At 33.4% G+C, this 16420-nt stretch overlaps 1 long non-coding RNA gene across 1 annotated transcript in view; it reads left to right on the forward strand.

Moving 5' to 3' along the window:
• LOC115899690 overlaps positions 1-16420 on the forward strand; it is a 280503-nt gene that overhangs the window by 253787 nt on the left and 10296 nt on the right. The window contains exon 3 of the long non-coding RNA XR_004059315.1: positions 7107-7190. This is a non-coding gene — a long non-coding RNA (uncharacterized LOC115899690). The remainder of the gene's footprint in view (positions 1-7106; positions 7191-16420) is intronic.

Genomic DNA, 16420 nt, shown 5'->3' on the forward strand with positions numbered 1-16420 from the left:
CTCCATGTACAGTTCATACATACTTTTGGTTAAATGTATTCCTAAGGATTTTATTAGTTTTAAGCTGTTTTAAATGAAATGATTTTCTTAATTTTACCATCAGATGATTTGTTGCTTACAGAAATACAATTGAATTTTCATAATGATCTGTTTTCTACAGTATTACTAACTTTGCTTATTAATTCTACTAGATTTTTAAGGGACTTTTTAGAATCTTAAACATATAAGACAATGCTAATAAAGACAGTTTGCTTCTTCCTTTTGCAAATGTATGCCTTTAATTTTTTTCCACCTCAATCACTGATTAGAAGCTCTGGAACATTGTTGAATAGAAGAGGAGAGAGTGGATATCCTTAGCTTTTTCCCAATCTTAGGGAGAAAACAATATCTTTCAACATTAAATATTACATTAAAGTAGGATTTTCATAGATGCCTACTATCAGGTTGAGGAAAATATTTCTATTCTTTGTTTTTATCAAGAGTAGGTGTTGAATTTTGTCTGATGCTGTCTCTACAACTATTGAGATGATCACGTGTTTTTCTCACTTATTTTATATTAATAGATATTCTAATATTAAACCAACCTTTTCATATGTTACTGGATTCAGGTTGCTAATATTTTGTCAAAGATTTCTGTGTTTAGGATCAAGAAGAATATTTATCTGTAGTTGCCTTTTTTTGTGATATCTTTGTATAGCTTTGCTATCAGTAGTATAACAGTGGCCTCCCTGAATAAGTTTTAAAATGTTGTCTTCTATTTTCTGAAGTAGTTTGTATAATATTGGTATTTTTTTTTTAAAAGGTTTAATAGAATTCACCATTGCAGGCCTTTGGGAAGATACTTAATTACTAATTCAATTTTTATCTTTTATAGAGCTATTTTGATTTAATATTTTTGCTTGAGTAAATTTAGGTAATTTGTTGAGAAGTTTGTCCATTTAATCTAAGTTGCCTATGTATTTGTTGGCACAGAGTTGTTCATAGAATTCCTTTACAATCAATTTAGTCAATCAGTTTCTTGTAGAGTATGTAATAATGCCCCTTCTTTCATTCTTGTTTTTTGTCATTTATGTAATCTCTCTTTCATAGCTAATAGTTTATCAGTTTCGTCGACTGGTTTTCAAAGAACCAACTTTTGATTGTATTGATTTTCTCTATTGTTTCTCTACTTTTGGTTTCATTTTTTTCTCCCTTTAACTTTTCTTTCTAATTATTTGGGTTCAATTTGCTCTTCTTCCTTTAGCTTTTTGAGGTAGAACATTCAGTTGCTTATTTGGATCTTTCTTCTTACAAAATACTTGCTCAACTTTGCAGTAGCTGCATCTCATAAATTTTGATTTGGCATGTTTTCAGTTCTGGTTTCTTCTTTGGCTCACAGATTACTTTTGGAACTGTGTTGCTTAATTTTCAAGTATGTGGGATTTTCCCAAATTTATTTCTGTTGTGGATATTCAATTCACTCCAATTATGATCAGAAAACATACTTTGTATTGTTTCAATCCATGTGAATTCAAATGCAGAATTGTTGAAACATTTTATGCCTAGCATATGGACTATCTTGTAGACTGTTCTACATGCACTTGAAAATAATGTATATTCTGCTATCATTTGGTAAAGTTTCTGAGCAGGTATATTTGAGTGATAGTGTTGCTCAAATTTTCTATATTCTTAGTGATTTTCTATTTATTATGTTATCAGTTACTGAGAGTATTAAAATATCAAATTATAATTGTTAAATTGTCTGTTTCTTCTCACAATTCTGTCAGGATTTATACTCTATTGAGAGAGTGTCTCTGTTCTTAGATGTATGCATACTTATAATTATTGTCTTCCCACTTTTTATCATTATGAAATTTCCTTTATGGTCTTTAGTAATATTTCTTATTTTAAAGTCTATTTTATATGATATTGTCATGCCAGGTCACTTATGCTTACCATTCACATGGCAGATCTTTTTCCATCCTGTTAATTTTAATCTATTTGTTTTTAAACTATTTCTTATAAATAGCATGTAGTTGAATCTTTCTCTTTTATACAGGTTGACAGTCTCTCCCTTTTAATTACAATATTTACTCATTATATCATTGACATTTAATATGATTATTGATATTTTAATATTTTAATATTTGTTTGTATCACATCTTTTTCTTTCACTCTTTTTTTCTCTACTGCCTTCTTTTGTGTCCAACAATGATCTTAACATGTCATTTTAATTCATTGGTAGATTGTTTAGATGTTTTCAAGTTACTTTCATAGTATAGTGATTACAATGTTCATCTTTAACTTATTACAGTCTACTTTAGGTTAATACTTGTTTAATTCAGTCAACTATGGCAATATTGCTCCAATGTATCACAATTTCCTCTCCCATTTTATGTTATTGTCATATGATGTAATACATTTGTACATCTATGCATGGTATATACTCTAAAATGATGTGTTATAATTCTTATTTTAAACAATTTCACATTTTTAAAAGAAATTAAAAGAAGAAAAGAGGATACACATACACACACAGACTTTTATATTTGCCTACTTATTTACCATAGCTAGTGGTCTTCATTTATTCTTATAGATTTGAGTTACTGTCTGCTATTATTTTCTTTCAATATGAAGGATTTCTTTTAGAATATCTAAAAAGGCAAGTCTGCTTGGAAAATAAAATAAGGAATACTTTTTGCCGGATATAGAAGTTTTGTTTGATAGGCATTTCTTTCCTCACTTTGAGTGTTATTACACTGCCTTCTGGCCTCCATTGTTTTCAGTGAGAAGTCAACAAATTATCTTATTTTTTTTCAATGAGATAAGTAATTTTTCTCTTTCTGATTTCAAGATTTTTCTGTCTTTCAGCAACTTGACTATAAGGTATCCATGTGTTGACATCTTTGTGTTTAACTCTCTTAGTGTTCATGAACCTTCTTGACTTTGTAGATTAATACTTTTTTTTCAAATTTGAACAGTTTTCAGTCATAATTTCTTCAAATAATTTTTCTTCTCTGTCTCTTACTCTTTTCTTTTTGGGACTTCCATTATGTGTATGCTGGTAAACTTAATGTTGTCCATGTTTCCGTTCAATATTTTTAATCTTTTTTATCTCTGCTTTAGATTAATTTTTATTGATCTGTCTTCAGTTTTACTACTTCGTTGTTCCCAAATCTGCTATTGAGCCTACTAGTAAATTTGTCATTTCTATTGTTGTCTTTTCAACTCTAGAATGCCCATTTGGTTCTTTTTGTTTTTAGTTTCTATTTATTAAAATTCCCTTATTGTTTTATCATTGTCAACATATTTTCCTTTAATTCTTTGAAAATGTTTTCTTTATCATTCAACATCTTTATATTAGCTGATTTGAAATACTTAACTGCTAAATCTAATATCTATGCCCAAACAGAATTAGTTTCTGTTTGTTGCTTTTTCCTCTTTCTGAGTATGCGCTACACTGACTTGTTTCTTCGCTTGTCTTATAACATTTTGGTTTATAACTGGACATTTTAGATGAATATTATAGCAACTCTAGGTTTTAATTAATTTTTTAAATTTTTTTCTGTAACTTTCTCAGACTTAAACTGTAGAATCTGTTTCTCACATGGTTTGTAGCTACTGCTGTTCTGTTCAGATACTTTAAATTTAAATTTTAGTTTTTATCCTGAATTCTTGGAGTCATTATCTACATGAATGTGTATTTCTTAAGTAAAATAATCACTTTTTTATTGTTATTCAGTGAGTTGAAAGCTGGGTACTAGTTAGAAGAGCTGAACATATAGTCACAGAGATGAAAGTTGACGAATTTCTGTAGATGAATGTATCTGCTTCTTATTCTTACAGTCATTTTAAAATTTATTTCAATCTGGAATTTCATTAGGCTACAGAACTGTTTAGGTTATAATCTATTTTAGTTTTAGAAGCACTCACCTATGATACCATTAAAATATGATGTATTTTAGGGATCAGCATTTGACTGTATTTTTTATTTTTGTATAATTATTGTCTACTTAGATTTTTCTGTCTTCTTGAGTCAAATTTATCAATTTTTAGTTTCCTTGAAAATAATCCATTTCATGAACATTTTAAAAAATGAATTAGGATTCATAGTATCCTCATAAATTTCTAAATCTTCCCTATATCTGTGGTTCCCACTATCTTGCTTCTAATGTTCATTTGTAATTTGTAAGTTTTTTTTATTATTTCTTAGATATTTGATTTTTTAAAGAAATAGCTTTTGGTTTTAGCAATCATATTTTCTATTTTTTGTTTCTTATGAAATATTTTCTGCTTTTATCCTTTCAATTTAGCTTATTTTACATGTGAAATTATTTCAGAATTGATTTTAAAGTTTTTCTAAAAAATTATCTTAGTTTTTGTCTGTTTTAAATTATTTTATACATACACTTAAAGTGATTTTTTTTTTTTTTTTTTTTTTTTTGAGACAGAGTTTAGCTCTGTCACCCAGACTGGAGTGCAGTGGCACGATCTTGGCTCACTGCAACCTCTGCCTCCCTGGTTCAAGCAATTCTCCTGCCTCAGCCTTCTGAGTAGCTGGGATTACAGGCGCCTGCCACCACACCCAGCTAATTTTTGTATTTTTAGGAGAGACAAGGTTTCACTGTGTTGGCCAGGCTGGTCTCAAACTCCCAACCTCGTGATCTGCCTGCCTCAGCCTCCCAAAGTGCTGGGACTACAAGCATGACCACCGCGCTCGGCCAGTGATACAATTTATTTGAGACTCACTTTTGTTGTCTCATCAGTGTTGAAAAGGCATGGTTTTAAAAGTTATGTCTTACTAACTCTAACAGTTGAATTCTAATTTCCTTTTCAATGCAAACATTGAAAACGATGTTTTAAATTTTCAATGGCTAGGGACTTTTTTAAACTAAATTTTTCTTGTTAGTTTGTTGTTTTATTGATAGTACTCAGTTATCTTATATTGCCTACACTTTTAAAAAATTTGTTGAGATTATATTGTCCAATATATGGCTGAAGTTCCATTTAAGTAGTATTTTTAATATGACATTTTATACAGATTCATTAGCTTAATGTTATCAATTGTTCTTCAAGTCTTCTACCTCATTATTTTTCATTTACTGGATATGCAAACATCTATGGTAAGGGATTCCACCACAGCTGTGTAATTGACAGTTTAGTCATGTATATAATCAGTTACTTAATTATATACTTATAAACTATGTTTTAGTACAGAAATGTTCATACCAATGGTGGTAAATTTATACCTTGATGAATTATAATCTAATCAATATGAAATATATATATTCATCTTCTTTAATTTTTTATACTTGAATTTCATTTATACTAGATATTAATACTGCCATACCATCTTTCTCTTTGTTACTATTTTTCTAACTTTTTTTTTCAACGTTTATCTGTACTTTTTTTTCGCTTTATATGTGTTGCATGCAAGCAGCTTAGAGTTGGTTTTATTTTGTTTTTAACCCAATCTTCTTTTTAATTGGGAAGTTTATTTATATTTATTGTGATCATGGATACATTTGCATTTGTTCTTTTTATATAACTTTTAAAAATTTTCCTGTTTTCTTTTTTGTTTTAATTCCTCTTCCTGGTTAGGTTTACCTTGTGCATTTTCTTTTAACCTTTACTGATTTGGGGAATGCACATTCTACTTTTTCTTTTTTTTTTTTTTTTTCTTTTTTTTGAGATGGAGTCTTTCTCTGTCGCTCAGGCTGGAATACAATGGCTTGATCTCGGCTCACCGTAACCTCCACCTCCTGGGTTCAAGCAATTATCCTGCCTCAGCTTCCCGAGTAGCTGGATTGCAGGCATCCGCCACCATGCCTGGCTAATTTTTTTGTATTTTTTGTAGAGATGGGATTTCACCATGTCAGCCAGCATGGTCTCGATTTCCTGACCTCATGATCCATCCGCCTCAGCCTCCCAAAGTGCTGGGATTACAGGCGTGAGCCACCACTCCAGGCCCTTGCGCATTCTACTTTTTCTTATGATTTTCCTTAATTTTAACAATCACATTTAAGCTTAAGATTTTTGTCAAACTCAAGAGTTAATGATTATCTATATCTTCCTCATTTAAAATATAATAAGCTTAGGTCTTCCTTGATCACTTCTCCCGTCCATATTTATACATTCTGTATTTTTTTTTTTTTTTTTTTTTTTTTTTTTTGAGACGGAGTCTGGCTGTGTCGCCCAGGCTGGAGTGCAGTGGCGCGATCTCGGCTCACTGCAAGCTCCGTCTCCCGGGCTCACGCCATTCTCCCGCCTCAGCCTCCGAGTAGCTGGGACTACAGGCGCCCGCCACCATGCCCGGCTAGTTTTTTTGTGTTTTTAGTGGAGACGGGATTTCACCATGTTAGCCAGGATGGTCTTGATCTCCTGACCTCGTGATCCACCCGCCTCGGCATCCTAAAGTGCTGGGATTACAGGCTTTGTAATTTTTTATAATTCTTTGTCTTGTACTCATATTAGTTTTTCCGTATTCTATACACACATAATTCTTCCAGAGGTGGTGTGTTGGTACTAAAATTTCTAAGTTTTTGCATGTCCTTAACTGTAATGAAGCTGTCCTTATTTTGGCCTCCTATTGAATAATTGTTTAAATAAATACAAAATTCTTTCAAAGTCGTTTTCTCTCAGAAATTGGAAGATTTTGATGTTACTTTTTAATATCAGTTTTGCAGATAAAGTGTCATATCAATCTGTTTCTAATTCATTTCTTTGTAAGTTATTTAATTTTCTCTCTAAAATCTTTTAGAATTTTTATCTTCTTGGTGTTCTGAAATATCACCAGTATGCAACTCAATAAAGATCTTCTATTGTTTACCTTGTTCAGTACTGTAAAATAATTATCTGGAAATATCATTTCAATCTAGTAATTATGTTTCTTTGGCTTTGGGAAATTTTATTCCATTATATTAGTATTATTATTTATTTCTGCATATCTCAGGCATCTTTTCATGGCAAGTGATAGGAAAACACAGCTAAAATGACTTAACGAAAAGATAAATTAATTGATCCCGGTACTAAAATGGCCTATGTTGGTACTTATTTAAGACACAACTTTATCCAGAGTCTCACTCTCATTAAAGCTGATTTTCTCTTTCTTTTAATTTTTTTTATAGGAAGAAATTTTACGACATGTTTGAAGACTCACCTCTTTATCTATGGCAGTCTCAGGCTGAAATCTGCCAAGTTTATGTCCAGTGGTATGATCACTGAATTTTCTACCAGCTCTATAAAATTCTATGTGTATTACTGGCTGTAATAGGGTTATGAATTCAATTTCTTAGCCAGTCACCATAGCCAGAAAAACAATAATCTGATTATCCAGACCTAAGATTCATACCCTGTGTTGAAATCAGGCATGGAGCCAGCTTTACCCAAATTGAATTTGAGTAGACTCAAAATGGATTGAGAATGGTACAAGAATAGTTTCCATTGCCCTGAGAGAAACTGAAGTATGCCATTGGCAAAAAAAGGAGGAATTGATGTTGAGTGTCTATTTCTAGCTGAACATACAGATGCTCCTATACTTTCCATTTTCTCTGTTTGATTTTTCTGAGTGCATATTAAAATTTCTTAACCCATTTTCCTTGCATCTTAAGCTTATCATTAACACTTTTTTCTTTGTCCTTTTATATTGTATTATGGCAATATTCTTTGAGTTGATCTTTCAGCCCACTGTTGTGTTTTTCAGTTATATGGATCTATCAAGTATGTGTGTGTGTGTGTGTGTGTGTGTGTGTATTTCATGAAGAAAGCTTTATTTCAAAGTCTCTAATTGAGTCTCTGTCAATGTAACATATTCTCACATTTTAAATTATATTTTATTCTAAAGCCCTGCTTTGCTTGTCCTGTCAACCTCATTTTCTCATTATAATAATGTTAGTTCCTTCTAATGTTCAATCATTTCTGCTCATTTTTGTGTTTTAGTATTTCTGTCCACTTGCCTCCTCTAGTCACTAAGATCAGTCTCTTATGACAGAGGTTGGCTGGGCCACTAGGAGGACAGTACTGTGTGCTTCAGCTCTCATTCTGGGAACAGGAGCTCTTTGTCCTCCCTGGAGCATTGCTCTGCCTCAGGGCCCACTTGCCCACACTCTGCTTTAGCCTGTGGGCAGACACTTTTGCTGCCTGTTGCTTAGTACAGATCAGGGAGGGGAGTGGTGCCTGCTAGCCTAGCTCTCACCTTCGTTTCTCAATTAATAACTTGTCTGATGAATGCTTGAAGCTGTCTTTGTATCTTGTGGCAACTGACTTTGTGTTCAGGGCTCCTCCTTCACTCTTCCCATCACAGCATTCTTTTGCTTATGTTTAGTCATGTTTTGCTTCACTTTAACAACTTTGTGTATTCAATCCTGTCTATTGTCTATCTTTCTAGAATCCTGTAACATTTCTATTCTGTTGGTGGCTTTCTTTTTTTCCACGCTGTTTTGGATTTACTTTTTCTTTGATTTTTTTTTTTTTTTTTTTTTTTTTTTTTTTTTGCTGTTTTATAGGATTTCAGATGGGAAGGAAGGTAGATATGTGTGTATAGACAACAATCTCAATCCAAGTGCTTTCTTTTAGTTTCTGTGTAATTAAAAATTCTATTCTGTTTCTTCCAAATCATATGGAAAGGAGAAAATAACTTTATGCCTGTCTTGAAATATGGGAATGACAGAAAAGTATTGAGTCAGGGAGGAAGGAAGGAACTAATGTTCATTGAGAGTCTACTGCTCATCAAGCCATGTCTTTAGTTTGGTGACAACTGAGTTCCAGATGGAAAATTTTGTTTAATATGGATAAGTAATGAGATAAATTACAAACCTCCACCCACACACCAATTTGACATCTATGAAATGCTCTTTTCTACTGGTAATCAGAGAAACTTAACATACTTTGTTACAAAGAAACCTAAGCATATCTTGCTCTTTCTACTCCCCAGAAGACAAACTGATTTACACAGGTTATCCAAAGCCGCACCATTCCCAGGGCTCTTGGCAACCATGGTCTAGAGTAACTATTACAGCAATCAATAAAAAGCCAAATCTGATAAGATTATTTAAAATGTGATATATAAAAAAGCTAATTAAGTTGGCTTCCAGACAAGGGAAATCTTGCTAAGAGTCATTTGTTTTACAGCAAATCGTATTTCAAATTTTAGAATAAAATAAGATATATACATGTATCTTATTTGTATTAAGTTCTTGTGAGTGTGCACATATTTTATTAACTTAATCAGATGATGAACTTAATCTTTCTGCTGTGAATTTTTAATTCTAACTATTTAACCTGAAGCAGTTGCCAAAATTTGAAATACGTTTCCGTGATATCTGCCAGTGAATGAGAGATATAGTAGATTTCTTCAAGTACAAGTAATACTTTATAAGATTTGGAAGTACATTTTAAGGTACTTATTAATTATAAAAATCTTATATGATGCAACTCTGTGCACTTAATTTATACCCAGATCATTTCACACCAGAACCCACACCAGTAAGACCACAAAAAGAAGCTCTTGTCTCATGAAGAATCTTTGCAATTTATTTTAATAATTTTATCATATGTGGAACTTTTAGAATACTGAACTACTTTATTATATAAAAATATTTCATTGTATTTATCTTAAGTAGCTAACACAATGTCTTTAGTTCAAAGTTTGTCTTCAGTCTATAAAGACATTCAAACTTGTTTGACTGTTTCAAAAATATGCTAATTTATCCCAGTCTAGAGGAAACCTTTTTAGGATTCTAAGACATAAGCTTCTCAATGAATTCTAGACAACCACAGCTCAAAAAATTCAAACAAAATTAGATGTAAAAAAGTTTTTACCTCATCTAGTTCATGGTGGTAACTATGTCAGATTGAAACAAAATAACATTAAGTACAAAATGAGAACTCTTTTTTTACAGTTAAAATCCAAACTGGCATTCAGATGTATATGTTAGTGTAATAATTATACTTATTTTATATATCAGAAACCTGTACTCATCTTGTGAAACACATGCCTTATCCTTTAAAAATTGGAAAGTTACAAAATATTGAAGAAAGGGTGTGCTTACCTTTCTTCATGGAAATTGACATCTGTTTCTGATGTTACACAGGCATAAATAATCAAGTGGAGAAGTGTTCCTTTCCTCACACAGGCAATAGGTTGCACCCACTTTAATAGTCTCATATAATTATGTAAGGGGTGGTTCATTCTAAGAGTCAATATTATGCCTTTTTATTAGACTATATGGTGGGTGATCACTATGTATTCATAATTTGAACTTTGAAATTTGATTACTGTCTACTTGAAACCAATCACTTAATTTAATTATTGCTTATAAGTTTGTTTCACCTACCATGGCTCCTTTGTAATGCAAAACCACAAACCAAAGTCCAGTAGTTTCCCCTTATCCATGGGAGATACTTTCCAAGACCCCCCAGTGGATGCCTGAAACTCAGTACTAAACGCTATGTATACTATCTTTTTCTTACAAATATGTACATATGATAAAATTTAATTTGCGAATTAGACACAGCAAGAAATTAACAACAAAAATAATAAAATGTAACAATTATCAACACATAGTATAAGAAAATTTGTGTGAATGTGTTCTTTCTTAAAATATCTTATTCATTGTACTCACCTATGCTTGGGCTGCAGTTGACCACAGTAATTGAAACTGCAGAAAGTGAAATCTCAGAAAAAGGATGACTACTGTAGTTAACAGTAGTAGTCATAGGAGAATTACATAGCCTTGGTGGAAAACTAACTACCGTCCTCCTACTGAATAAAAGACAGATCATCAAGAAAAGTAAATGAAGAATTGCAGCATTGTCATTTACTCCTTAAAATCTGTTATGCACCAGTAAATTGAAGACAAAACTGAACTATCCAAGAGAACATATCAGAATAAAATATGGCAAATTCTCATACCATCAGTATGTATCTGTGTCTTCCAGAGATATGACTCAGGGAAGCATAAACTTCTTAAGAAAGTAGTTAACAAATTATCTTGTGAAAACTATAATGTTTTATTAAATCAAGCTGACTTTAGACATCAGATATGACAACTTGATTGAAAATGCCTCATCTGATGCATTCTCTGTTTTCTGTCCCTAGAGCATTTTTATTCATTCTCAATTATTAATTCAGAAACATTTATTGAGTAGTAACTATATACGACGTGGTATATTAGGATCTCCCAAGAAACTACCAGGTTAATAAGAAAGAAAAGTAGATATTTGCAGCAGAATGTGCAGAGTGTAATATGTACACTAACTGTGGCAATACTGATTGGTATCTCAAATATGTAAAGTCCTAAACAGTATTCTTAATCAGCCAGAGACTTTTTTCAACTGGTGGTTCAGAGACCAAGCATTCTACCATAGAGTACCTCTTTCATCTTCAATTCATGGTTTTCTATGTTGTCATGTTCACTTGTATTGAACCATGAAAGGGAAAGAGCATAGAGCAGTTCTAGGGACATTGTTTTGGATCAGGTCTGTTGTGGCCATGTAGCTGTAATAATTGCAAGGGAGGTTGGAAAGTGTAGTTCCTAGGAGGAAGAGGAAACACATTTGTCAATAGTCCTTTTCCAGGTGCTGTGGGACCACAGCTATGGATGAGGGTTAGTCAGGGAAGGCTCTCTGAAGAAAAGGATGTCCATATTGTATTGATTTTGGTGAGTTAGAACTAACCAGGATAATATTGGAGTAGCAAAGAAAAACGAATACGAGCAAGATCATCGTAGATGGAAGAGCATGTGCAGATCATGGACAGGAAAGAGGATGGTGAAATGAAGAAATTGCAACATGGGTTCTCATGAAGGAATGGAAAGAGAGGCGAGCAAGAGGGACTATGGATGCTTTTGTAATGGGGATGTCCACCTTGTAAGGTTTAAGACTCCAATTTTTTTTTTTTTTTTTTTTGAGATCACCCGATAAGCATTGTAGGTGGTGAAGTAAGCAGGCCAAGAGTAAGGTCAGTAAAATCAGTAAGGATGACGTCACAGTCATAAACTCAGAAAGGTTGAAGTCTTGAACTGTGGCAGTTGAGATTAAGAGTCGGAAGGATGTATTAGACCTCTAGGACATAGACACTACTGAACTTGGAGGACAACTTGAAGGTGAGATGAGTGAAAGTAGGGCCTAATGTGACTTCAAGATTTTTGACTTCCTGGGAAGAGCAGAGGGACAAAAAAGTGGGGTATGTTCAGAGGCAGGAAGAGAAAAAGACTCCATCATCAAGAAAGCCATGAGATGACAGTTTTAAAGTGGTAGAAAAATATAACTGCAAAAGTTGCAAAAAGGTGAAGAAAATGAGGACCAAAAGGTCTTTTGTCAGTGTGGGAATTAGAATCTCACTGGTGACTTGCTAAGTTCAACTTGAGAATTTAAATTGATTGCTTAACAGTAAGCACTTCAACAACATTGGAAATGATAAAGCACCACAATCATGCCAGAAATTTGTTATAAGTAATACAACAGCTTACCCTAGTGTTTAAGTGATTTAGTTATAGAGGCAAAAGGGCTTTAATTTTAAATATTAATATTTAATATTTATCACAGTGATATTGGGCAAAGTTTAAAATGAATATGATTATGCTTTGAATATACAAAAATGGTCTTTAGTACAGAACTATTGGAATTCTAACTTGGATATTTATTCATGTGAAAGCTTTAATCTCTGTGTAAATTCTTTGGGAACCTTGATGATGATAGTGCATACGATTATTATTACTCAAAAGTCATACCGAGTGTTGAAATTTGCAATAATGAATTTAAAATTTCAATATTAAAATGATAGAAAATTACACTATAAGCAAGAGTAATGACTTGTGGAACTCATGACAACAACATTTCAAAGTAGGATCAGTAAGGGTATTTTGAAGCCCGCTTATGTGATAATATAATTGACTTATTATTTAGTAGCCAAAGTTAAAAATTTTAATAGCAGACATTTCATATGCAGTAAAAAAAATCTCTGAATGATAAAGAACAGCTTATAGACAATTAGCAAAACTGGGCTTAGTAGAATAGAAAATCGAAGTTGTATTAAGAAAATCTTTCAAAAATTAAAAGGTAATACTGAGTTGTCTGTAACAAATCTCAAAGAACAAAAAGTGATAGAGAAATAATGTGTTGTATATTTAGTTATAGAATCTTTGATCCTGTTAAAAACTAAAATAATATGCCTCATATTCTATTAGAAGTCAAAAGCTTACGTGGAAAATGACCTGCATCTTTACTAAAATTACAATATGGTGGATTATTATGAAAAACAGTAGTAATCTGTCTTTTGTTTGGTTGTTTTGGTTTTATTTTTCTGTTGGCTCGCCAGGCATGAGATAAATACAATGCTCCCATGTTATAAAATAAGACAAAACATAGACCAATACAGAGAACACTACAAAAATTGATCTATTTCCCCAATATGAAATCAGCAAACCATACCCAAATTACCTGGCTATCCACAGAAGACTCCACCAATGATCTGCTAAATCAGACTTTTACAGGCCAGGAGAACAAGGATCGTGCAATGATGTAACATTTGCAATAAGACGAAGTTTTAGGTCCCAACCTTCCACCTGAAAGTTTTATAACCTTAGGTTGGTCATTTTACTTCTCTGAATTTCGGATCCCTTATGCACAAAATGGAAATAATAAACTCACCTTTATTAGGGTTATGTTAGAAACAAAGTAGACAATGTATGAGAAAATCTCATTATACTATAAAGTACTGTATAGCATAATCATCTGGGGTTTACAAGTGGCATTACATAATGCTTATTTATTATGCTGATGATCCTTTTTCAATAATACAAGAAAGCATTAGGAGCACAATACACGATAGACCATTTATGAACCTTTGAGGTAGAGAAACAATATATCTTGGACTTTTCTAAAGCCAAACATGATTTATTATTGTGGTCTTAGGAATAAGATAAATCTTTGGGGAAATGGCTATAGAGTAACTTTTTAATTGAGTTGCTGTAATAACAGGAAAACTAATGTAGCTTATGCTTTCTCAGAACTCTACATCACCAAGATATTTACAGGAATTGGCAGACATTGTTCACATTTATTGAATGTGAACAATTTACTTCATTTACCCACATTTACTTCATTTAGATACTTAATATTTGTTATCCCATTGAATTCTTACAGCAACTTATGAAGCTGCTCCTATATTTTTCCCATTTTACAGATGAGGAAACTAAGGCATAAAGTGGTGAACTGACTTGCCCAAAAGATCCTTAGAAACAGAGATTCCATAAACGTCTTTGGTTGCCAGTTCTAACGTTAATAATCTCCAGGCATCAATCTCCAGGCCTCCCCTCCTCCTTTCATTACTCTACTCATGTAATTATTATTTTCATCTGTAAACATTGAGCCTTCATAGCCTGATTCATCCTGACTATGCTTAATAAATACGTCCACAAAAATTGCCTGCCCAAAAGGAAATACTTCCGGATAAATTTCCTGTGTTGTGGTTAAAGAAAATGAAACAAATTACGATCACTTGCTTGTTCATTAAGGTAAATATATCCAAATTAGAGTTAATATTGAATGAACTATTCATTGCCCTCATTGAGATATTCCAAGCACAGACCCCAGGTAAATAACCAGTTAATCTAAAATAAAGACCAAATTGAGAGCCAGTGTGAGCACAGCTGCCCCATTCCCTTACAAATCTCTTCAGTTTTATTGAAAACATCAAAGGCAATATCTGTTTTCTTTTATATCTAATAAATTTAAAATAAGTCTCAGTGTACACATTGAAATAAAATATTAGAATGAGCAAATTGCCAAACATTAATCTCTTATTTTATTCAATTAAGATTTGCTGAAGACCCTCTGGGCTAGTTGATGGAAGTCTACAAAAGACTGGTTTCAGTCTTTTTAGACATAGTTTCTGGCCTGAAAACTTCCTCCTAGAGAGAAAAGCACTTAGGTGCACTTACAGGAATCAAGAAATGGTGGCAAAGGCATTTTAGGGAGAAGAAACTGTGTGGATAAAGGTTTGATACCCTGAAAGAGTCATAGTTTTTCAGTACTCTTGGTGCATGAAGTCTACAGGGGACAGACTGCATAGCAAAGTACAAGTGAGATTGTTAAAGGTTTTATCTTCATCTCGCAGTTTGCATGGGACACCAAAATATGTGGAGCAAGATTAAATTTGCTTCTCAGAAAAGTCAGTCTGATGCTTGTCTGAGGAATAAATTGGAAGGCACAAAAACAGTTAGAGGTCCTAACAGGCAGGAGATCATGAGGGCGTGACTGAGGGCACTAAATGGGAATGGTGAGACCTGGTAGTTACAGAAGCTTTATGGGAGGCAGAGGCATCATGAATGTTAAGGAATTTGATGTGGGTAAGTGAAGGACGATTTCTCATTTCTGAGATTATTCTGTTTCTGGGCAGTGGGGTCTCATTTATCTGAGGATCAAGAGAGGTCTGAGTTCAAGGTACAATTGAGGCTACCAGAGCAAATGAAATCAACCGAAATGAATCAGTAGAGCAAAGATAGCAAGCCAGATGAGTATCAGAAATGAGTGGGTCTAACTCTCTAATAGATCTAAGGAAAAAAAATTTAAGAAATAGATGTAGACAGGTAGGGGAGGAAAAATTACTGTGCAAGCCACTGACAGTGGGGAAACTAGTGAACCCATGTACTTTTCAAAGTCCATCTACTCGAAGTGTGGTCCACAGATCTTCCACTGTGACATCACCTGAGAACTTCCTAGAAAGGCAGAATCTCAGGCCCAGCCCCATAGCTAATTAATCTGAATATTCATTTTAACAAGATTCCCTGTCAATTACCACCTCTGAGAAAGCACTGGCTTTAAGGATGCAATTGGTTTCCTGCTCTAGGTCATTGTTTTGATGTGCAAATATGGACCTGGTATTGTCAAATCTGCTTTTTCATGAGGCAATACCCCCATTTTAGAACTTAGCAGTTAAGTGGTCAGGGTCCCAGAAGGGAGCAGAATTACCCCAGATGAATCAAATGTAGAGACTTAAATAAAGGACTTCTTGCAGGGGCTGGTTAGAATTAAGAGGACAAGCACGGGATGGTGAGATGTCCAGTGATAAGCAGCAGTGCAGTGGGAAGCGTTACCGCCTTCTAGGGCTGAAGGAAAAGGAGAAGAAAGTGAGTTATCAGACCCCACTGAGAGCTGGCAAGCTACAGAAAGGGCTGCTTAAGGCTGTTGCCCGGAGACACAGCACAGAAAGGAGCAAGCAGGAAAACATCCTCTGAATTCTCTCTTGCAATTCTTCAGTTTTCTACTGATGTCTTAAGTTGGCCAAACCCATCTGGCAGCCACTTACAAGGTAGCTCACTGGAGTCACCTCCTAGAACAAGTGGGCAAGGCAAAAACAGATTAAAATCAACAACAAAAAATAGAAATACTGTGCAAGCCAAACAAAAAGTACTATGTAAGGCAAACCAAAAGTCCTCTG

This window comes from Rhinopithecus roxellana, chromosome 9 (genome assembly GCF_007565055.1).
Source record: "Rhinopithecus roxellana isolate Shanxi Qingling chromosome 9, ASM756505v1, whole genome shotgun sequence".
NCBI classification, from domain to species: domain Eukaryota; kingdom Metazoa; phylum Chordata; class Mammalia; order Primates; family Cercopithecidae; genus Rhinopithecus; species Rhinopithecus roxellana.